At 45.5% G+C, this 23,597-nt stretch overlaps 1 long non-coding RNA gene across 1 annotated transcript; it reads right to left on the bottom strand.

The window, feature by feature from the left end:
• Positions 1-10,770: 10,770 nt before the first annotated feature.
• LOC108396082 (uncharacterized) lies at positions 10,771-18,378 on the bottom strand. The gene is made up of 3 exons (XR_001852856.3): positions 15,588-18,378; positions 13,678-15,498; positions 10,771-13,228 (listed from the first exon to the last, which is right to left on the bottom strand). It is a non-coding gene; the product is annotated as an uncharacterized lncRNA (long non-coding RNA).
• Between the last annotated feature and the right edge of the window lie 5,219 nt (positions 18,379-23,597).

Genomic DNA, 23,597 nt, shown 5'->3' on the forward strand with positions numbered 1-23,597 from the left:
TGAGGTCATCCTGGTAACTCCAGCCAGCCGAGGCCTCTGAAACCCCGAACAGCCGTGGCAGTGTCTCCACTCGTCACTTCCATCATGCTCAGCTTAGGTGCAGACCGAGCGCTCTGCGGACTCTCCTTAGCTCACCTTGTAAATCCCCTGTCGCCAAACCAGAGGAGGGACCTTGAAAGCCCTACTGACTAACGTGGCTGGCAGGGCCGCTCCATGGCTGTTTCCTGAGGCGGAGACCACCTGTGAGCCAAGGAACGCTGTCCTCTGAGACTCAGCTCGGTTGGCTCGGATCCGTCGTTCCTCGGTGTGATGGGAGGCCTGCATTCCTTCCTGACTCTCGGGGGTTCTGGGGGCGCCTGGGGAGGTTATGACTTCTCCTCGTCCTCTCTGGCTCCAAGTTCTGGCGCCTGTACACCCAGTTCAGCGGCTGGAGGGAGCATGTTGCTGTTCCTCAGCCCAGTAGCTCCAGATGTGGAACTCAGCCACTTTTTCTGCTTCAATAAAATGGGCTGAAGCGGGGATGATGTCCACCTGAGAGAAAAACCAGCAGTGGGGTACGTGTGTCCTAGGTCTTCAAATATTAATACTTCTTTATGGGTACTGTAAGCTTTTGAAGATTTATAGGAAAATCACTTTGTATTAACTAACTCCTCATTGCATAAGGCGGAATGCTAGAAATATACTTAGAATTTTCTTTGCTATTTTCTAGTGACTCTGATTTACCCCTTGTGCCATAACAAAAGAATAAGTGAAAACTGCTTCATTATTTTTCATGTATGACAGCCTAATAATTGCTAATTAAACATACACAGGCTTTTGAAGTTAATCATAATTTTACTTCAAATAGATATTAATGTGCTTTCTGTTTCTTTGGTCCTAATGGGCTGCTTCTTGTGTAATACTGGGGATGAGTGTGGACTCGGGGATCGGAATGTATGGGTTCAGGTCCTGCCCCACCGCTCACTACGTATGTGGGGTCTCTGGGCCTCTCAGTGACAAATGGGGTTGAGCAGCCGGTTCAGTGGATTAAGTGAACATGTTTAAGGTGTTGTGAACAGTGTTTGACACGTAGTGAACACTCCAGAGTGGTTGGTAATTTTCTGTTTTATTTGCTATCACATGGCTTATAATACATAATGCGCTGTCACAGGCTGAATTTGTCCCTCAAATTCTATGTTAAAGTCCTAACCCCCAGGACTTCACAGTGTGACTGATTTGGAGGCAGGGCCTTTAAGGAGGCAATTAAGTTAAAATGGGGTCATTAATCCCAAATGACTAGTGTCATTACAAGAGATTAGCACAAAGACAGCATCGCCAGGGAAGATCAGTGAGGGCACAGAGAGAAGGAGGCCGTCCGCGAGCCGAGGGGACAGGTCTCTGCAGAAACCAGCCCTGCGGGTGCCTTGACCCTAGACCTGTAGCACCCAGAAAGACAACAGTCCCTGGTTTCTGTTACAGTAGCCCTGACAAACTAATTCATGCATCAAAAATAAATTTGGTACAAATAAAAATTAAACATGGTGAGAAACTACTGATTTGTCATTCCATTTCTGACAGCTTTAAACAGGGAGGGTCTTTCAAAGGCTTCGACGTTTGTGAGGTGGGGATCATAGGCATTCAGAGCTGGGCTCTCATCTTCGTTCTGCCACTTTCTACCCAGTAAAACTTGAAGAAGAACATGAAGACCGTACAAAGTTCCAGTAGCTGGTGGTAAGTCATGACTAAATGAAATAATGTGAGGCACATAATACATGTTAAGTTAATAAAATTCTGCCATCAAGCTATATAAATTCTTTTGATGGTATTGATGGGGGAGGGGAAGACATTTTCTCAGTATCTGACATTTTCTGCTCTTTTTAAAACCAGATAAGGAAGCAGAGGCCTATGGAATTAAACAGCGATTTCTCCGAGGTTACAGACAGCGCCGCGGGGCTGGCGTTTGCAGGTAGTCATGCCTGACTCCCAGACCTGCCCTCTTCCCACTGCACATTACCTTTCCCATATGCTCTAGTATGCTGTCTAGCACTCAACTAATACATGCTTCCCAGTACATATATGTATTTCACAGGTGAGGCATCACGGACCAGAGCATTAAGAATTGAGTATCACTTTCAAAGGGTCTTCTCATGTCTGGAAGAAAAGCTAAACAAACAAACAAATAAATAAATGAAAACTCAGCCTTGAGGTAGAAGTGATTCTGGCTTTGGCACCTCTACTGCCCTGTAATAGAGACAGCTGTGCATGGTGGCCACATAGAACAGGGCGTAAGTGATTTATGTCCCCCGGCAGTGTCCTGATGTGACCCAGGGGACTATGATTCTTGGGCTGCTACCGGGCCATCCCCCACACCTGATTTCAGCAGAGTGCTTGCTCCAGCAGCACTCAGTCCTAGTCAAATAAGCAGAGTATGTTTTCGAGTGCTAGATGATAGTTCTCCGTTGCATTTGGTGACTTCTCCGTACATACCCTGGTCAGGAATCACTTATAGAGGAGTTATTTTAAATATCCAAACAAGGTATTTTCCAACTAGTTTCTTTAACAAAAGGAACAGATAAATGAACAAAACAATAGTATAATCACTTCTTGAATCATTTGGTTTTTTTACTTAATTACCTCCCAGATCATATTTAAGTCCACCATGTAAGCACTTAACTCACATATTTATTGGATTAATGTTTCAAAGAGGCTGGCTTTTACGGCAGATACCATGCAATACTATGTTTCAAATGACGCGAGAATGACCACATACCGTTTCTGCCATGCTAGTTAAATACAGAAGACCAAAGCTGAGTGATGGGAATAGTTTTAAGTAGAGAAAAGATGGTCCATGTGAACTACTTTGCTTGAGAAGTATTTTTGCTATTTCACTAGTTTCATACTATTGCAAAAGCTTGGTTTGCATATTTCGATACTTGAGTTTGAAATGTGAAAGCCCTATGTTCAAACACTCTAATCCAAGGGAAATATTTAAAATGTTTACTATGAATCACAAAAAATCAGCAAGACCATTAATTGGATGTCACTGTCAACAGAATGGAAGAGCAAAAGTCTGAAAATTGTTTTTAAAAATCTTCACATCTAAAGGAACAGAGAACAGTTTGAGTCGAACAAACAAGGACGGTGAAAGGCTCTTCCTGCTGCTTTTGTCTGATTTCAGGAGTCGTCGCTCTTGTCAGGGCTCCGAAGTCATTACAAAGGGGCTGACAATCCACACGTTCTCCAGAAACAATGAAGGGGTGCCTAAAAACGAACCCTCATTTTAAAGAGGTTGGAAACCAGTGCCCCGCCCCACCCTCGCCCTTGACTTTCTTCTTGCTGCCCCCTCAGGAACAGAGGACTCGAGGGCGGCGGCTGGAAGTGGAGGCGGGAGGACGGTAAAGCCCCGCCGGATACCATTTTCGTCATCAGAAGATGTAGGGTGGAACAGAGCTCGGGTGCTCCCTGCCCTATGGACTATTCTAGGTCCTGACTCAGCTGCACTCCTCGAAAAAGGAATGGAACCGCTCTATGGGCAGTGAATACATCTCACCTGAATTTCAGTGGTTTGGGGTCCCTCAAAATGACTAAAGAGCTGGAAGGATTTCTAAATAAAGCTGGCTGTTAAATTACATTGTTACCTAAACTAAGACAGCATCCACTTGAAAAATAAGTCAAGTCAAGGTGGCACAGCGAGTCCATGCTTCAGTCCATCCCATGTGCTGTGAACACATGGTGACAACAGATAAAATAGAAAAGGTAAAACCAAAAGGTCATTGCTGGGCTCAAGAAAACAAAAGAAACGTCTTTGTGTACCAGAAACAAAACAGAAATGCAGGCAGTGAGCTGGGCCACAGCTGCAGCCTACAGGGCCTGGGATGCGGAGCAGCTCACGGCAGCTGGAGATTGGGCCTGTGTACAATGCTGGGGCGAAAGTGTCCACTCAAGGTGGAGACCAAAGCCAGCATCGACACTGCATGCCAGGAGCTGGGGCAGACCAGCCGTCCCCGCCTTCCCCAGCCTCTCCCTGTCTTAGCACTGAAAATTCTGAGTCCAGGAAACCCCTGAGTTCTGGGCAAACACCCAATTTCCCTGGTCCCATAGGCAGTTGAATAAAGCTACTGCCTCGGGTTGGAGGTGCAGAGAGCAGTGTACCCAGGACAGCAAAGGGACAGAAGAGAAGCACCAGGGCCCCAGATGAACTGAGACACCAGCTGGCTCGGATACTAGGTCGGCTGTATCCCTAATATTCTAATATTTCTGAAGCCTTTTCAAAGTCTTCTTCTGAACTAAGGCAGGGGATGGGCACAAGGGTGGATGGAATATGCACCACACTGGAGAGGGGGTAAGAAAGGATGACAGAAAAGTATCCCACTCAAAGTGATTGTGCAGATCAAAATTCCAAAATATATAGAGAGAGAAGCTAATGCTAAAAATACAGATGGGCCATGATGGAGTAACTGGCACCAGACCAGCTGTCCTGTGTAAAAAATTATAAAAATAGGCAAAATATATGAAATGACCACTTCATAATTTGAATAGTAGGCCTCATGGGACCGTGGTCCTCGGAGAAAAAAACCAGAGAGCTGAGTGCCACCACGCCCCCGCTTTCTGTCTGGAGACTTCCTCCAGAGCCAGCGGTACTGCTGAGTTTACAAGAGATCGGAGCTCAGGAAGGCGGGCGCAGTCTGAGCTGCAGAGTCCCGGAGAGAAGGACATGCCAAGACCCTTGCAGAAATCTGCATGAGGGTCATCTGGGGTGTTGTTTGATGATCAAGACGTACATAAGGTCAAACAGCTACTGGGACAGGAACAAGGCTCAGAGAAAGAACCTGGAGACGCGAGCTGCCCTTTGACAGGGCTAGGAAGTGGCTGAGTTCTAGTAGTGGACCTCTTGTAGTGAGCATGTGGGTGCTGGAGACAATCTGCTGTGGCATTTCCTCGTGCCTGTGATGACTTTGTCCCAGACAGTCTTTCCAAGAACATTTGTACAGCCAACAGCCTTTGCGAGGTACAGGGTGACCCTCCAGGACAGTGGGCAGATTGGGCTCCTGGCCAGGAAAACAGAGAATGGCTCCTTCCAGGGCAAAGTTTGGAGAGATTTGCTAGCAGCTATTCATAAGATGGGAGGGCTCCTCGGCTGTCATACAGACCCGCCATGTATTGGACCCACTCCACTGGCATTCCCCAGTGAGGTTTGGGGAGAACTATGAAGCTCATGATGATTGCTGTGCTGTGAGGAATAAAGTCCTTTATCTCTGACCCAGGAGTCTCATGTCCCTGACAGCTTCTAGGCAACTGTTGCTGGCGTGCAAGTAGGGTAAAATCTCAGGCACCAAATGGTCCCCAACTTGACAGCAGGCATTTAATACAGACTTCAGAAAGCCATTTACAAACTAAGTGTATGGCTAAAATGGCCCTACAGTACAGAATTCTTTAGGACAGAGTTGGGAAATGTGGCCCGTAGGCCAAATCCAACCCACAGCCTGGTTTCGTATGGCTTTTGAATGAAGAATATTTTTACATTTGTAAAAGGGTATTAAAAAATAAATAAAAAAAGAATACACAAAAGAGACTGTACAGAGCCTGCTGAGCCTAAAATACTTACTGTCTGGCCCCTTAAAGAAAAACTGTCTACTTCTGCTTTGGAACCATTGTAACAAAGCTTTAAAACAAGCCTTGAAAGTCTCAAGCTGATCTGCAAGTAAATTAACTGCCTGCTGGAACAAAATATGCTTGAGAGGAAGAACACGAAAGCCTAGAGCCGCAAGAGCGTGGTAGTCACACTGTCCAGCGCCAGCACAAGTGATTAGACATGGAAAGAAACGAGGAGCTGGGTTTCATGATCAGGGTAAAACCAGCCAATAGAAACAGAGTCGGAATTGACAGAGACGGTGGGATTAATAGAAGAGGGCTTTTTAAATGCTCGTATAAATACGCTCAAGGATATAATAATGAAAAACATGAAATAATTTGTGAACAAGTAAGGAATCTGAGCAGTGGAAATAATTTTTAAAAGTGGCCCAAATGATCAGAAGATCCCTAAAGCTGAGGAGCCTCCACTGGGGGAGGGGGCCGAGCTCTTCATGCAGCCGCGTGGCCCGCACTGTGTTCGGCTGAGAAGCCCCCTTTGAAGTGGATGCCTGACACGCAAAGCCTAAGTCTGGTACTCGCGTTACAAACACAACCAAAGACAGAACAGTGTCAGGGCTCACACTACACCAGGTTGTTTTCCAGTTACACTCTCAGAAAGACAGATTCATTCTGTCAGGAAACACTTACGGAGCATTTACACTGCTCCAGAAATACGCCAGTAATATGGGAGATAAGTAGAAAGCGGAAGAAAAAGCCGGCCACTCAGATTTTACTTGGGGTAGGTGGCTGGGGGCAGACGGGCTATAAACCATAATTAGCAAGTGAAAATGTATAGTACTTCACCTGATGGAGACGGGGTGAAAGGAGAGCAGGGGTCAGGTGGGGCTGTGATTGTAGAGAGTGGCTAGGAGTGGCCTTGTCGGAGGTGGTATCTGAGGAAGGACCTCCCTGAAAGGAGAGGAGCCGGCGGGCGCAGGAGTGTGCCTGGGTGCTGGAGGAGGACGGGGGAGTCGGTGGAGGCGCAGAAGAGCCCGCAAGAGGCAGGAGGTCACGTCAGGCGGGACGCAGGGGAGACCAAACAGGGCTTGGAGAGCCTTTGTATGGCCTTCAGGCGACGCGACCTTGCGTTTTCACTGGAGCGCTCTGCCTGTTGCGATGAGTTCGGCTGGGGGAAGGCAGGGCTTCTGCAAAGTGGTGGTGGGCTCTGCAGCCGGGGAGCTCCGCAGAGAGGGCAGCGGCGATGCGGGCAGCAGGAGGGAAGGGGTGCCCGGAGCCCCACCACACACGTGCAGAGCGCGGCACAGCTCCCCGTGGGGACAGCGAGCAGGGCACAGGTGGCGCCTGTGGTGGGGTCGCTGGGGTCCGTGCAAGTGCTTCTCTGGTCACCGAGAACAAGGACGAGAGGGTGGCGGCTTGAGGAGGAGCTGTGAGACATGGACTGGAGAGGAAGAGAAGGAGGCGCCGGGCTGGCCGTGGGCGGGTGTGGATAAAGTGGAGGTTCCTGCGGCCAGGACCCTCCCCTGGCCCTGGTCGGTGGCTCACTGCACACGTGCGGGCAACACGTTGTTACTGACTCTGTAAAGAGCTCCGCCCAGGGCTCTGGGCTGCACGGCTGCAGGAGAGCAGAGGCTGGAGTGGTGGCAGCGCCGAGGACAGGGACTGAGACGGCTGCGGGGCTGGAGAGGCCCGGAGGCAGAGGCCGGCATGCTGCGTGCAGACTCGCCCTGAGTGGACAGGATTCTAGTGACGGACCTGCCACCGTGGGAATGAAGTTGGGTATTGTGGGGAAGTCGGGGTTCCTACGGCCAGGATCCTCACTGAACTTGAACCACCTAATGATGTAACTGGCCTGTTGCTAGGCTACCCCTTCCACACCTTTAGGCAATAAGCTATTACTGGGCTATGTAGCCGTCTCGGCCCAGTGCTCTGAGCGGAGGCAGAGACGCTAGTGCCTGACCTACCGCCGGGAGAACAAGCCGGGTAATAAACCCCTTGGCCCTAAGAACGTTCGACTGTCATTTTCTTTGGTCACATTGAATCCATAGCGAACTTGCCCAGGGCTGAAACCCATTGGCAAGACAGTGGTCTTTTCAACCTAAGATACATTTCTAACAGTTCTCGAAACATGTGCTCCTGAATCTAAGTGCAGGAACAAAGCGTCATTTGGAAGGCAAGTGATTCTGAGAGTCTGTCTGTCTTCATTATGTATATTCTTCTCCAGAGAAAGGGAGAGAAAATTCTGCCCTCTAGCAAGGGCAGATGTGCCTTAGAAACGGGGCTGAGCGTGAGTGGCCTGCTGGAAGGTCTGTAGCTCTCCTGTTTTTTGCAGAAACTAGATTGTGTTTCTCTATTGTGAATTCCTTCTTTGTTCTAAGACTACCTTCAAAAGGGAATCAGCGCATTTCAAAAGTAGATGCACTTATTGTTACACGTACTTCCCATTTACCCTAAAATTACAGCTGAAGTAAAAACTTAATTAAGGAGAAATAAATATCATGGAGGGAAAAATACTTATTAAAAAAGTTGGAATATTAGAAAATTTTCAAAAAGACCGTGAAGCTTTCTAATGACCACCTGACATGGAAAGCTTATAAAAAAGTAAGTGGTTGTTTTTTCATAGCTTGCAGATGCCACCTATTAAAATCACCTCAAATAAATAAGGGTGTAAGTTGTGACAAAAATATACTAAACTATAAATCTACAATATCTCTGATGAGGTGGCAAGGAAACTAATTATCATTTTGTATTATTTCTGTTGATGCAAATCAAGAAAATAAGCAATGTTGGTGTTTTATGGGACATGAGCAGTGCGTTGAGTCTCCAAAAGCATCTTATTCTCCTAAACTCTGTATTTGAGCGATAAAAATATCATACCTAAAATACAACCTTATTGGACTACACATACATTTTTCCAGAACCTAAACCTTTTGTTAAGTCTCATCACCCCAAATCCCGCTACTTCAAGACCTTTGTGCAGGCATCTGGAGATGGGAACGCAGTCCCCAGCACACTGATCTGAAGAACAACTGACACATTTTTAACAGTGAGACAGTGGGCTTTCCTTCTGGGTGTGGGGGGCCGGGGGGAGGGCAGGTTATTATTTAAGAAAATTAGCCACTTCCTATAAACACTGCTCATGTTTGAGAAAGACATATTTTAAAAAATTGTTAGGAATCTTCAAAGCTAACCAAAGATTCAGTACACTCCACTTTTTGGTACGAATGAAGCAAAATTAAACTAACTCATTGGTTCCTAGCAAACATTCAAGGTTCTAAGAAGCTGTTCCAATTAATCTTAGAGACAGAGGAAAGTAGTTAAAATTCTTAGACAGAATTGTTTATCCTGCTTAGCTTAAGTGTTAGTTTTGAAAGGTGGTAGGCAGTCTTTACGCTTAGCAAGGCCCATCCAGCCATTCTCAGGTAGGTTTGACTTTTTCAGACGAGCAATTTAAAAAATACTGGTTGAAAATGAGTAATACAAATGTTCATATTAGAGCCAAACCATGATTACCATAAGGCCTCTGGGTCTGTGCATTTACACCAGGAGAGTTGGCCTCTGAAGCTATTTCTGTGCAGATCAGGAATGCGTGCCAACTAACCTGGACACCTCTACTACTGCGTTATCGATGGATGGAGGCTTATGGAGTGGGGGCAGATTTCAACTAAAAAAATACTACATTATAAATGGATGAAATTTTATTGGGGGCTGTGGGGAAAATGGAAGTAACTATGGCCAGAATCCTCACCTGACCCTAAACTACTTGGTGATGTCACTGGCCTGCTGCTGGGCTGCTGCTCCCACACCCGCAGGCAATGAGCTATTACTGACTGAGTCACTATATAAAGAGCCCCACCCAGTGCTCTGGGCAGAGGCAGAGACAGAGATGCACCACGGATCTGCAGACTTCTGGGTGCAGATGGGATTCTAGCGCTCGACCTACAGCTGGGAGAGTAAAGCCGGGTATGAACTCTTTTACCCCAAGGGCTTTCCATTGTCATTTCTCAGTCTCATAGTGAACTTGCCTGGGGCTGAAACCCTCAGGCAAGACGGACCCAGATTTCAACTAAAAACACTACATTATAAATGGCTGAAATATTATGGGGGGTAGCCCAGATTTCCACTAAAAAAAAATTTCAGAGGGCTATTTGTATTTTCAGCCCATAGCCCACACTACCTCTTAAAGTAACAAGAATTTTCATAATTAACTGAAATGACTTTTTATTTACCCTAAGTTTATATTTTCATTCCCTTACAGGAAGGAAAAGTAACTCAAGAACAAATTTCAGTCATAATGCCTCTGTATAAGATATTTCTGATAAATTAAGTTTTAAAAAGTAATCACTAACATGAGCCTTTTTATTCTTGCTTTTACTCATCTCAGTGATTCTTGCCCCTCACTTGCACGTACTATTGAAGGTTGACTGTGCGACTGCTACGCTCCAGGTTTCATTCTACTACCGTCAACCGTGTTCAGGCTTTCAAAGCTTCTCGGGTCTACGGTTGTTCGCTTTCTGATAATCGTGGGTCTGTTTTGTGTGAGAGAGGTGAGGGGACAGCATGTCCTACATTATGTAAAAAAACAGTTAATCCTAAGGCCTATTTGATCACTGATATCAAACAGAAGCCTTAAAATCTGGGGAAACTTGGAGCCCAAATAAGCCCTCTGTGAAGAGCTTGTCTGATTCTTCCTCAGGAAAATGGAGTCTGTGCTGGCCTCGGAGCGGGCTTGCCTCCTGGGGTCCTGGGAGGGCCGTGGCCATCTGTCTATCTTGCCCTCTCCAGGGTTAGGCACCTCACCATCCTGACCTACCAGGTAAGTCCCTGTTCAGTACTGACAGGCATTAGGTACTAAATACAGGTTTGTCAAATTGATAATAATTCCATAGGACAAGGGGTTTCAGTCTGATGACCTTAAAATTTTTTTCCTGATATAAAATTCTGTGATTTCTACGGGTCTCAACCTCTACCTATAGATTCTAAGAACTCTTAGGAATATTATATGAACATACAAAAGTTGCCTTTTGGTCATTAATGGGTGTTAATTCTTTTCCTGAATCATGTGGGTGGCTTAAGACCCAGACCCAGTGTGAAGTAAAATCCTGTTAACAGTTACTCTAGATCAGTGCTGTCCAGTAAAAATGCAGAACAAGCCAGAAATACAAACCACAAATGTTTTAAAATATTCTGGTGGCCACATTAAAACAGTAAAAACAAGTGAAATTAATTTTAACAATATATTATATTTAACACCATGTGTCCAGAAATATTTCATCATGTAATTAATACAATTAAGATATTTTAGATTTTTTTCTTGTGATATGTCCTCAAAATCCAGTTTTCACTTGTACATCTCACTTTAGACTAGTCCCATTTCAAGTACTTAGAAGCCCTGTGTGGCCGCTAGGGGCTCCTCTGTGGATGGTGTAGTTTTAGGGCCTTGTTGCTTGGGGCTCATGGACCCTGGGTGGGAGCAGGGTGGGGGTGGGGAGTGGGGGCGGAGGAGGGGGGCATTGCCGGTCGTGGAGCTCGTTGAACATGCAAATCCTTGTGATCAGAATCTAGCTCAAAAGCACTACAGGTGAGGGATGTGGACATTAAGTTTGAGAAGCATTATTTTAGAGGGTGCATCCATATTCTTTTTCATGTGAAACTTTGTTTTGAATATTTTTGTAAGTTACACATTTCTTGTATACAATTTTTAATGAGTCAATATGCTTCCTGTGCCTCCCTCCATTTAAAAAAATAACTTTTTTTTTCTCGTTACAAAAGCACAACTTGTTTACACAGAAAAATTAGAAACTACAAATTAAAAAAAAGAAAATTTACTTATCATTCCAAGTGATTTTTTAGTTGTCTCTAGTTATCCCTAGATATATGGGATATTTGGGGTATTTATCCTTCCAGTCTCTAAAATGTGGTTTACGTCTTAATTCCATAATACATAAATTCTTATAAATAACTCAAACAGTAACATGTAAGTTCCCCAAATGCAGTGCCTGCCTAATCCATTCAGCAGGTGAAGGTCATTTGGATTGTTTCAGGTTTGGGGCAATTATCAGTAAAGTTGCCCAAAATTTTTGGGGTAAATACGGGGGAGTGGGATTGCTGTTAGAAAACTTTTCAGGACTTGAATGTAAGGCTATATAGTCATCTATTCGTTCAGTCAACAAATACTGCTAGCATAGTGCTGGGCAGTAAGAATGCAGACAAGATAGTGTTGGTCAGTGTTGGTCCAGTCCTCATAGAATGTTTTTAATCAAATTCCTATTAATGGATATTTACTTGCAATTCCTCTATCAAAAATAATGAATTAAAAAATTTCAACTCCATCACTACTAATCATCGGGTATCTGCTCAAAAATTACTAGGAGTTTTCAAGGAAAAAAATGAGCAACTAGGCAGTAGTCCTGGGCGGGAGAGTCACCTACCCACGGCACTGGCTGGGGGCCACTGGGGGAGGGCAGGTCTAGCCCCAGGCAGTTGCTGCAGGTTCATTGTAGGTCAGTGGGAACCTAGGATCCTCCTCCCCGTTCCCAGGCCAGCGATGTTCACACTTCCGAGCACGTCAGGATCACAAGGGGGGCTTGTTGGAGCTCATTCCCGGACCACACCTCTGATTTAGTGTGTCTGGGATGGGGCCCCAAATCATCATTTTTCACAAGTTCTAAAATTGCTAAAGCTGATACTTTGAGAACTGCCCTAAGCTATTTGGGGAATTTCTGAGCCTGCTAAGTTGAATTTGGACTCTTCCTCATCAGCGGTTAGGAGTTCAGAGATCTAGCAAAAGCTGTCTTTGAAGTCCTCGGAGAAGGAACTTCTGTGCACCTGGAGGCTCCTTAGCATCACCTGACAACCGCTGCTCCTTGGGTGTTGGCTCCGTTCCTCTCGAGCCGTGGTCTTCACGGGCTCTTCCCGGCGTCGTCGGTTGGCAGGGAACCTGTCCTCTGCAGGCAGGGAGGGCCTTCACGTGGGACGGGTTCTTGCGGAGAAGTGTCTTCCTATCGAGCTCGATTCTTCGTCTGGGTCAGAGGTGACAGGGCCTCTAGCTGCAGGAGCCTTGTGGAGGCTGCAGAGCCTCACCTGAGACTTCAGAAGGGCGGGGGAGGGGCAGCTAACCCTGCGCTGGGGCGTGTTGAGGACGTGAGCCAGCTCTGGGAGCTGCAGGGCCCGATCCCACAGGTGCAGGGAGGGGCCCAGCTCTCAGAGCTGCAGGTGAGCAGGAAGCCGACTGCGGAGAAGGCCTCTGGGGTTTCGCTCTTCAGCCAGTCCGGCAGGCAGCTTCGCGCCAGGGAACTGGGCTCATTCCCCTCCCTGCAGGGTGGAACCCCATTTGCCCATTCACTAGCTCCGTCACTGGTGTTCTCAGGAAACCTCGTCTAGAAAATGAGGACAGTATCGCCGCCCCTCGGGGCCACTGTGAGAATGAATATGGTAACATATGTGAAGTCCTTAATGCACAGTAGGCTCCTCTGTACCTCCTGGGATCGTGGGTCGGTAGTGAAGCGCAGTACATCAAGCCGGGGGACCTTCGGTGCACTCACTCATCACAAAGTACATGTGCTTCTTCTGTCATAGGGTGCTGGCATTCCTCTCCCTGGACAGCGAGGGCAGCTGGCTTTGGAGCCTGCTGTCAAGTCACCCCTTGCACACACATTCTCTAAAGGGAACGTAAGATTGGAGCCTATGTTACTGACAGGGTGACAGCCACACGCACAATCATTTGAAGATTTTATAGGACCCCGGGTGACTACTGTTCATAGATGGGACTGTGAGAGCTACGAGGAATCAGGCTGGCTCATTTCAATCACTCACTCACTGATTTTAAGTGACCCCCTCGGGGCTGAGAATGGAGCTCCAACTCTGAGCTGGCCTGGTTCTCAGCTATTCCCAATTCTGAATCTAGCCTCTGTTGCGTCATTCATAAAGAACCTGTGGTACATCCCTTATTTCAGACATATCACGTGTACAGAGGGAGGCAGAGCGGTTGGCTAGCACAGCTCTGTGGCTCCAAGTTCTTGCTTAGAGGAGGATTTGGGGAGAGGAGGAATTTCAGGTCAGTTTGGAGGGGTGAGTACAGGTTGACAACAACGAACGCTTGGGACCCACCTCTGCTCTCACTGGCCATTCCTCGGCTCTCTGAAAGGTCGATGCAACTGACGGGTTCACTTGAAACACTATTCCAGCAACCTGGTTTCAGCTTATTGGAGATCTAGTATTCATGTTTATGTTCCAATTTCATGCTCTAGTAGTCAGGGGTTGCTTTGTCGTTCTGGGCATATCTCAGCCATGAAGATAATGTTCCTCCTATGTCATGCTCAAAGAAAATAATCAGAATCTACTTCTAAAAGTCTATGAGATGTAAACTTAAGATATGACAGAGTATTTGTTTTATAAAGGAGGTTTCCTTTTTCCTTAATTTTTTAAAATAAAAAGGCCTTTTAAAGAAAAACACAAAAACAAACTCCACAAGCAGAGGGAAATGATAAATAGCTCAGAATGGTATGTACAGAGTACATCCCCTTACTGTCCTCTCTGAGCTCCTGCTAGTTTCACTGGGAAAATTAAGGACCCACATGGCCCTGCATCTCTGTCATAGGAGAGCCGAACGATCCACTCACCTGTCCCTGAAATTTGGAAGAAGATGGGTGGTGGCTGTTACCCTGGTTTTCCAATTGCAAAGGAGAGATTTTCTCATTGAAATGATGTTTTAAGTGGTACATGGGTTTCCCTTAACTGTGGACTGTAATAAGTTACTGAGAATTGGCCACAAAAGCTAACAGTCATGTTAAGAGTATTTCTATTAGAAACACAATTGTAGGTCCAAAAATTGGCAGACCACCACAGATTTGAGATACAGTCTGTCAGAGGTTGGGAAATGGTTAGATATTTTTAAAAATTTGATCTCCGCAAATTCTTTCAAGTGTACATTAAGCCATGAGCATTTTTTGAGTTCCTGAACATCTGTTGCATTAATAGCACTAATATAACATTTAAAGTTCAAACATAACATGGGGGTTCATCATACTATTTGCTCTACTTTTGTACATGTTCAAAATTTTTCATAATAAAAAGGGTTTAAAAAACACTTCAAACATAAATTTTCAGAATCCCCAAAGGATCAGCCTAGGCAACACTGGAAGGTACTATAAGAACCCCTAATACTAGGTAAAAACTTGAATTGCATTCATAAATAACATAGACAGCAAACCAGCTATCAAAATGTTGAAAACATTTGAAATAATGGACCTATTTTGAAACCTTCAAAATCTACATCACTGTTGTTCATAATTGAGAATGTCCTTCAAATGCCTTTCAAAAGTATGACATTTTAAAAACACCCATTGCAATTAATGTAAAAAGTGAAAATAATACTCATCTTTTAAAGCCTGTCTTTTTAGTACATTTTTCTCTTTAAGACAACGTGCCTTAATAAAAGTCTGGGTTCCCAAGGTAAAATTTTATTAAATGCAGAGTTAAAACATTTACTTTTCAGATGTCTACAGTCAGCTAGTAAATTTTCTGTAGCATCCTTTCACATCTTTTATAAACAAAGTATTTAAAAAACCTACAATGGCATGATATAAAAGAGAGCAGTAATTACAGCAGACAAAATAATAAATGAAATATGATATGCCTTCTGCTCCGCACCTCGGAGTCTAGTCTTAAGAGTGATCGTTACAACCAGACGCCCTTAGAGAACAAAGGACGCGAGTGAGGGCGGGGGAGGCGCGGGAATGTTTCCTGTCATCCGCTGCTGTGTGGTCTTCTGCCACGCTATTCTTTAAACAAAAAGGTCTCCACAAGGGCAAGGCCCACTTCGAATGTCCCCGTACCCCCCTGACTAGAGAACGATGTGTGTGTGATATGCGATCACACCAGGCGAGGCTGTGAACATGCGTGACTTACTCGGTGATCCCATTCCGCTTCCTTTTAAAGAGAAAGAATGCATTTAAGTCGATTGTGTATGAGGCTTTAGTAATTTTAGAAGGCTCCATTCAAACAAAGAATAACATTACCTGATTTTAAAACATTAAGAGCATAGCTGTTTCCTTGGTCTTCATTTTCTGTCCAGACAACATCGATTAATACTTTCATTTATTTTATAAGAGAAAAATATAAGACATGATAAATTACTTTACAATAGTTTTAATTTTTCTCTGTATAAATAGAACATCCCCATAAAATATTCACTTTCCAAAAATGTCTATGGACAACTGTGTAAGATGGAAGAAACGACTAAAGCAACATTACAGCCCCCACCAGCAGCCAGGTCAGGGCGCAGACCCGGAGAGAGCAGGCCACTCCCGTCCCCCGAGCCTCCGTCCCCCCGGAGGGCTCTGGGCCTCTCGCTGGGTGGCAGAGCCCAGAGGGACTGCTCAGGCTGGGACAATCCCAAAGCACGGCCACCTAGGGGCAAGTGAGGAGACAAATATGACTTGAGCATGATAATTATTTTCTTGTAATAATAGTAAAGAAAACAACCTTAAATAGTAAAGGCGTGAGTCCCAACTTCAACAGGAAGCTAATTGTGTATTTACCAAACAGCATTTGTTAGGTATGGCAGAAAATACAGTGAATACTTGCTATTTGTCTTTAAAATAAAATTCTCTAAAGCACATTTACTGATTATAGATACAGGTAAGTTGTATTTAAAATAACAAGACACAGTAAACAGTGGAGGGCTTTGTGTATCAGACCCTCTGTTCTCGGTACTTCATATGGTTCATCTCACTTGATTCTCCCAGTAACCCTGTGAGCACCATCATTACCCCTATTTTACAGATGAAGAGCTAAAGCGCAGGCGGGGTAGATCGTCAGGCCACGTAACTAGAATGCAGAACCAGACGCTCTGTCTCCAGAGCTCTTGGCTTCCTAAAAGTTTAGCCCCAGTTCTGTAATGTGAAGTTGGATTTTCAATCCCATTATCACAAGAACTATTCTTCCAAATTCCAGATTCTGTCTTCTCTGCAAATGGTTCACCTTCTGGTTTTACCTGCTTCTTTGTATAATCTGAACCCCTAAGTCATTTCAGTTTTTCCCAGTCTTCTGCCCAGAGGGCACACCGAGGTGGTCACCTGCACTGGCACCCTGCTGTCGCCACTGCCCCCCCCCCCGCAGGGAGGCATCACCACTGGTGTGGCCCAGGGAGTCAGCCTGCCAGTTGTCGAGCGTTAACCGCTGCTCAGCAACGGTTCCGTTGACACCGTGCAGCGTCCACAGCAGCTGCTCTGTGAACGTCTCCCGGGATCGAATCCCCAAGTGCACCCATCTGTCCCTCTGTATTATCCTATCATGATTTAGTCAAAGTTCATCCAAAGTAGGGCTGCCAGATAAAATACAGGATGCCTAGTAAAACGTGAACTTCAAATATCCAAGAATCACATTTAGTAAAAGTATGTCCCCTATATTGCATTATGGGAAGATTTAAATAGTATTTAAAATAGTAATAAACAGCAAACTTTGTATTTTATTGTACTAATTATCAGTTTTATTGTTTCATCTCTCTTCCATTCTTCTGGAAGTGTATTAACTCCCCCAACAGCGACTGTCACATATTTGATTCTCGCATCTTTATCTCCACGCTGCCAGTTCCCCTTCCGAGCCGTCCCCGGGTCGGCCCTCAGACTGTCCCATGCAGTGACTCACCCAGGGTCTCCCTCGCACCCGGTCTGCGAAGGCCCTACCCTTGGCTTTCAGAGTCTGCGAGCCTGGGGTGGGTCTGAGTCCACATACAGTGTCCACTAGGGTTTCTGTGTTCTAAGCCCTAGCAACCAATTTGGGCTAACTAAGGCAAAAACAAGAACTGATCAAAGGGCTCACAGAATCAGTGTGAAGGCTGGTCAAGCATCCTCCAACTAAGAGAGGAATCGGGCACGAGACGATATGACAGTAGGACCATCATCTCTAAGTCTGAAGAAGTAAATGGTGTTTCTTGTGTTTTGAGTACCTCTGTTCAAGTTTCAATTCCAAACGAGTCCCTGAACCATCCTCTAGCTGTACTCGGCCAGTGATAGGAAGGTTGTGGTGGAAACAGCCCCTAAAGACAGCTTCTTTCCTGCGTAGTTCCGGCCCTTGTAACCAAGGGGGGTCATGCTGCCTGTTGTCAAGTGTTAACTACTACAGCAAGCTCTCAACTGGTTTCTTGTCCTGCTAACCTCCCGGTCACTCTCTAGATCATCTTCAGTTATCTCTTTAAAACATGGCATTTTCTTCTTTGCCTGTCTGGAGTAGTGTTCCTGTCTTTTTTTCAATGATAAATTGCTTTTCTTCATGTCTAAGTGGCTGGGATGCTTTCCTTAGCAGACTCATAAACGGAAGAGTAGTTTTAGAAGGCAGGGAATAAATCCCCTTGATAAATGAGGGCCTAATTCCTTAGTAACTGCGCAAGAGTCAGAAGCGACCCCAAGATTTTGCAAAGGCTCCTCCACGGGCCTGTAGAGATCAGCGTCTCACCAGACTGAAAACTCCCTCTCAACAGGGGCCGGGTCCTCACTGCACCACCAGCGCCCTGCTTGCAATAGGCACAGAAGGAACTGAATCGGGTCCTCGCCTCCAGGCCCTCCCCGCTTTGGATGACTCGGTCTTCTGATTTGCTGGTTTCCGTCTCTGCCTATCTCCTCCCTGTCAGGTCATTCCTGCACACGCCTGTCAATCAAGCCGATTGTCATTTCCTGCTCAAAACCTGACTCCCCAGGAATGCTTGCCGACTCTAAATCTTCAGAATTCAAAGTCTTCCATAGTTTGGTTTCACCCAGTTTTTCTAGGCTTTCTTCTACTCCTTACTAAAATTGTTACCCAACGTAGGTACGTAAGGTTTTTTAAAACATAAACTTTTCTGCTCTGGATGGGTGGGCTCCACTTTTTGGATGTCTTTCTCCCATGGTGTCTATGCTGTTCTACTTTCAAAGCCCAGTTAACGGGGTCCGTGTTCTTGATCTTCTTTAACCCACAGCCCACCGCCCAGGCCCTTCTGGCCCTTCAGATCCCTAAACCCTTAACTCCCTGGTTAAGGATCCTTCTACTTGAAGCTTCCATTACTTAATTCATGTCTTATTTGTTTACATACCTCGATAGAGTTGAACACATACTATCTTAAATTATCATTATATACTTGTACTCTCGTCCTGCCAGATTTTAAGAGCTTTAAGGAGCTCTCTGTCACAAATTTTCTGCATTTGCCCAGAAACTAGTGACTTACACATATGAGTGAAGCCTGTGGAACAGGTGAATAAATGGATGCTTATAACACAGGGCTGGTGTTTGGGGGGAGTGCCCTTGAGGTCAGTGTCTGTGTCAGGAATTCATGAACTGCTGCAGTCAGGGGTATAGATCTTGGCAGCTTGGGGTTGGAGGCTGAGTCTAAACCAAGGGCGATAAGGATGAGCACAGAGTCACATGTCAGGAAGCCAAACACAGCGTCAAGTAGAAAGACTCAAAGGCCAAACCTGAGATGACTTAGGCTGAGGGTGTGAGATCGGGCAGAGACCCCCAGAGGCGCCAGTTGCTCAGTAACAGGCTGATGGGCGTCTGGGGTGGTGGACTCCCGAGGCGCTTGTGCGCAGTGTTTAGCAGGTTGAATGAGTGCTTTGTTGGTAAAATGGAGCCACCTAAGAATGAGAGCTGGGCTGATGGCCATTTATCATTTCTAGCAATGAAACGCAGACACGGAAATATATTTATAACAGCAAATATGCTGAAATATAAACACACGTGCTTTGAGAGGTGGACTTAATTTGTGTTCCGTCTTCCTGCTTCTGCCATTATCTTCATGTTTCCCACATTTGTACAAGTTCACATCCAACTTCTAATGTATTTTTTATTCCTCTATATTATAGATAAAGGAAACCTATTTTAAAAGATGTATCATAGTATCCCATACCAAATGGACTCAGAAAAAAAAATGTTACATTTTTTAGACTTTTAGTCACTCATCAGTAAAGCTACAATAAGAACACTGTCTAATACCCACTGCGTTTCTCTACATTAACGGTTCATAGACTGGAAAATTCCAAGAATATGTTACAAAGGTTTTTTTAAAAAATATAAAGCAAAAAAGTCCTAATGATAAGAAATACATATTGAATTATTGTGAGTTCTGAGGAGTTCACTTCCTATAGCTACCATGCCCTATAAAGCACCAGCGTGCCTGTCAGTCTGTGAGGTTGGGCTGAGCAAAACCACCACACACAGTGTCTCCCTGTACTGGTCGCAGCAAGCATGGTGGCCAAGACTGATGTCCGTGTGAAAAGCACAGCAAAGTTCCTTCTAATCATGTTGTAAGTGTGCAGTTGTCCTCTACATAAATTACAAAATGAATTTTGATATTTTGGGTTAAGTTAAATGCTTAATAAAGTATACTTTTACAGCCTCTTTATTCATCTGATATTACTGAAAGAAGGCTGCACTCCCACATTAGTGTCTTTAACAGCTAATGTATCTGGCAAGCACCGTGGAGAACAGGGTCCCGTGCCGAGGGTCTAGGTGCTCTGGACCACACATACTCAGTGGGGTCGTGGGCAAGTCATTTATTGTAAGCCTCAGCATCCTCATCGTAAAATAGAAAAACCTGAATCATCCTGGTGGCTCTTGTGGGGAAGGCTGCACTGTAACTGCCTGTGAACACCTGACAAGCTGAGAAGGGAGAGCAGAGCTAACCAGCTTTTCAGCACTTCACAGGTGACCGGATGCATATTACTGGTTAAGAACCGATGTGTAAATAATTTCTTGGGTGTTTTGCAGTTCTGAAAGTCTACTTTTTACGTCCAGTCAATGGAATTTAAGTAGCTCTTAGCTTTTTCATCATCTTTTCTTGTTAATGAATAAATGTATTTTAGGAAATAGAGAAGCAGCCTCTAAATTATTAGTAATAGCTTATAGTTGAGTGCTTACCAGTTCTGCGGTATTGACTCACTTATTACCTGCAAATCAACCCTCACAACAATAGGAGTAGAAAAGAGTGCCACCATCCGTATGTCACACACGGGAGAAGTGCGGTGCAGAGCTGAGTCACGCGCAGGTCAGCGGGGCAACTGGGCTGTGGGGCCTCGTCTTCTGGCCGGTGTGCTACGCCGCCATTCAGCAGGTGACCCGCTCAAACGGTGCCCACCGCTGCTCCCGGCCCAAGCTCCACTGCTCTCCTTCCTGCTACTTTAAAAAGAAGCGAAGCATGTGTTTTTAGAACAGTTGTGGGATCGGAAATGATAGACGGGGGAAGGCGAGAATGAAATGACCCGAGGGGGCTGAGCCTCGGTCCCGTGACCCTGAGGCACAACTAGAGACTCACAACAGCCTCTCTAAAAAGAGTGACTGTCCCCGGGACTGGCTTTCCTTCAATTAGTTCATTCCACAGCATTTGAGACATGTTCGTTTTGACTGATCACACATTATAAAAAACACTGGAAATTTACCTTATTGGATGAACTAGACCCCAAACTGTAAAGTAAAACAGGAAAGTAAGTACAAAAGCTAAGTTGGAGAGCCAGAGAGAGGGTCATGGTAATCTAAATGATTCAGCCTGTTACTAATTTGGGGAGAATTTGTGACACTATACCTTGGCATGTGGAGTAGGGGGTTCAGATGGTAGAGACTCGTGCATTGTAAGGACCACTACCCTTCCCTGCAGTGTGGACAGAGATCGAGCTGAAGTCTGTGGCCTTGAGTTTACAGTATTAAAGGCCAGTCTGCACAGCAGTATTGTTTTTTTCTATGTGGGTGCACTCAGCCTCTGGGGGTGCACTCTGCAGTCTGGGGGGAGGCACCCAGTCAGAGCTGGTGTTTTGCCAGGTGAGTGGTAGCAGGGCTACAGGGCAAAGGAGACCTGGTTCTCAGCAAGAGAGAAGTTAAGTAAAAGACATCAAAGGGAGAGAAGGCAGGAGAGGCTGGCGGGGAGAAAAGCAAGAAGCCTGTGGACTGGAGGCCCCGCGCTGGAGAAGTCTGAGGGGTGAGAGGCAGAAGCACAGGGGGCAAGAGATGCCGGGGACCCGAGGACGGCTGTGCTGGGATGAGTGACTGAGACGGCCGGGGAGAAAGCCCTGGCCGGAGCGGGAAGTCTGCATTTAGGGTCAGAGGCGAGACGCACTGGGTGTATCCCGAGCCCCAGGATGTGGCGACAGGCCCCTGGACAGGAGCGCATCAGGGACTTGGAAGCGGTGCAGGCGGGCCGTCTGCCTGGGCGGCGAATCCGCACAGTATGAGGACGGGAGTTAAGGGAAAGCCAAGACCGTAAGGACTGTGTCCCAGTCTTTAATAAATTAGGTCTGGGAAGACTTCGGATATGCTGAGCACAGGGGACTAGATACTCTAGAAAGGAGAACCGTCCCCCTTACCTATGAGCTGCCAGTCAAAACAGTTCATACTAGTGCAGAGGCGGCAGCTGAAGAGCAACGAGGCATGTTTCCCTCCATCCTTATGGCTGACCTTTGCTCTGTTCTTCGGATTTAGCAAGAACCTCTGCTTCTTTTCATCCACAGGCTAGGTCTTCCCTGCTCAAGTCAAATGGAGAATGAAATTACCTGTAAATCAGGCAAGAAGTTCCTCGCTGTCATGAATTTGAGACAGTGTTTTTAAATAAATTACAACTCAACTGCCTAGTTCTGATTTGAAAATGTGGTGAGACCACTAGGTTTCCCTCTACTCTTTTTATATTAAAAAAATTGTTATGTGTAAAAACACAAACACAGAGGTTGCTTATAATCTTGAAAGAGCAGAGTGGTGCACTATTTACTGACAGGCTGACCTTAACACACAGAACCTCCACCTTCACAAAGCCGGAATCACCGTTACTGATGCCTTCAGAGTATCACCGTCTGCCTCAGAAAGCAGCAGGTTTTTGTGCATGTAGAAAAGAGGCTCAGTGGTGCGATGCAGAGGGCAGGGGAAAACTTTCTGAAGTGCCAACCACATGTCTGATAATGTGCAAGAAAACAAGGAAATGTCAAATATGGCTCCTCATGTCAAGACACTTACAGTGCATTGGTCACACACAATACTGAGTGCAGAGCCATGTCTCACAATTTCTTGAATCACAACATCTAACACAGGGCTTGAAAGATAGCAATAAGAAGTTAACAAAAAGTTAAAATAATTCAAAAAGTTTAGAATTAAGTAATAAATACACATTTAACATAGGTGCCCAAGGGAAAACAGTTGAGCTGGTGTCATTGTAATCTGTGAAAAATATTGCTCCCATTCTAGTTTTATAATAATTTTATTTTGAGCATGTACTGATACAGGAAGGTCCCTCTTCCTACTCACAGAAATATTTAAGAAGAAAAGATCCAGATTATGATTAGCATGTATAATGAGGGGAGAACATGGGGAGGGCTGAACAACACAGAGAAGACAAGTAGTGATTCTATAGCATCTTCCTACGCTGATGGACAGAGACTGTAATGGGGTATGTGGGGGGGACTTGGTGATGGGGGGAGTCTAGTAAACATAATGTTCCTCATGTAATTGTAGATTAATGATACCAAAATAAAATTTTAAAAAGTCAATGCCAAAAAAAAAGAAAAGAAAAGAGCCAGGTTAGCTTTTACTAGAGGTCGGAATTGGAGGTCAGGCTCATCCCGTGCTTGGGCATCAGGAGTGGCTGAGCCCTAGCCTGCACCCTTTCCCAGACTGCCAAGGAAACTAGCCTGGAGCAATACTGACTTTTTTAAGCATGCAAAACTGACCAGCCTGTTACTGAAACCTTTTCCTTCTTTGGTTCTTTGGTCATGCAAAGCTATCCTTTCATTCATTTACCAAAAACGACTATGCTCCTACTGTTTGCCAGCAGTGTGTACCCAACTCTTAGCACTTCTGATTCGGTCGCTGCCTCACTCGGCTCCTCACTCTTCGCTGGGGCCTCAGCTCGGTCCTTTGTGTATATACATAGATCTCCATCTGTAGCTTGTACCTCAGAAAGTACATCAGTCTGCTGAGGTTTCTATAGCCTTTAGGCTAATATCTCCAGCTGCAGATCCCACACATCTGGAGGAAGGAGGCTAGAGTGTGAGGTCTGGAGCCTCCAGCTGCCCGCCCTG

Source organism: Manis javanica, chromosome 13 (genome assembly GCF_040802235.1).
Source record: "Manis javanica isolate MJ-LG chromosome 13, MJ_LKY, whole genome shotgun sequence".
Classification (NCBI taxonomy): domain Eukaryota; kingdom Metazoa; phylum Chordata; class Mammalia; order Pholidota; family Manidae; genus Manis; species Manis javanica.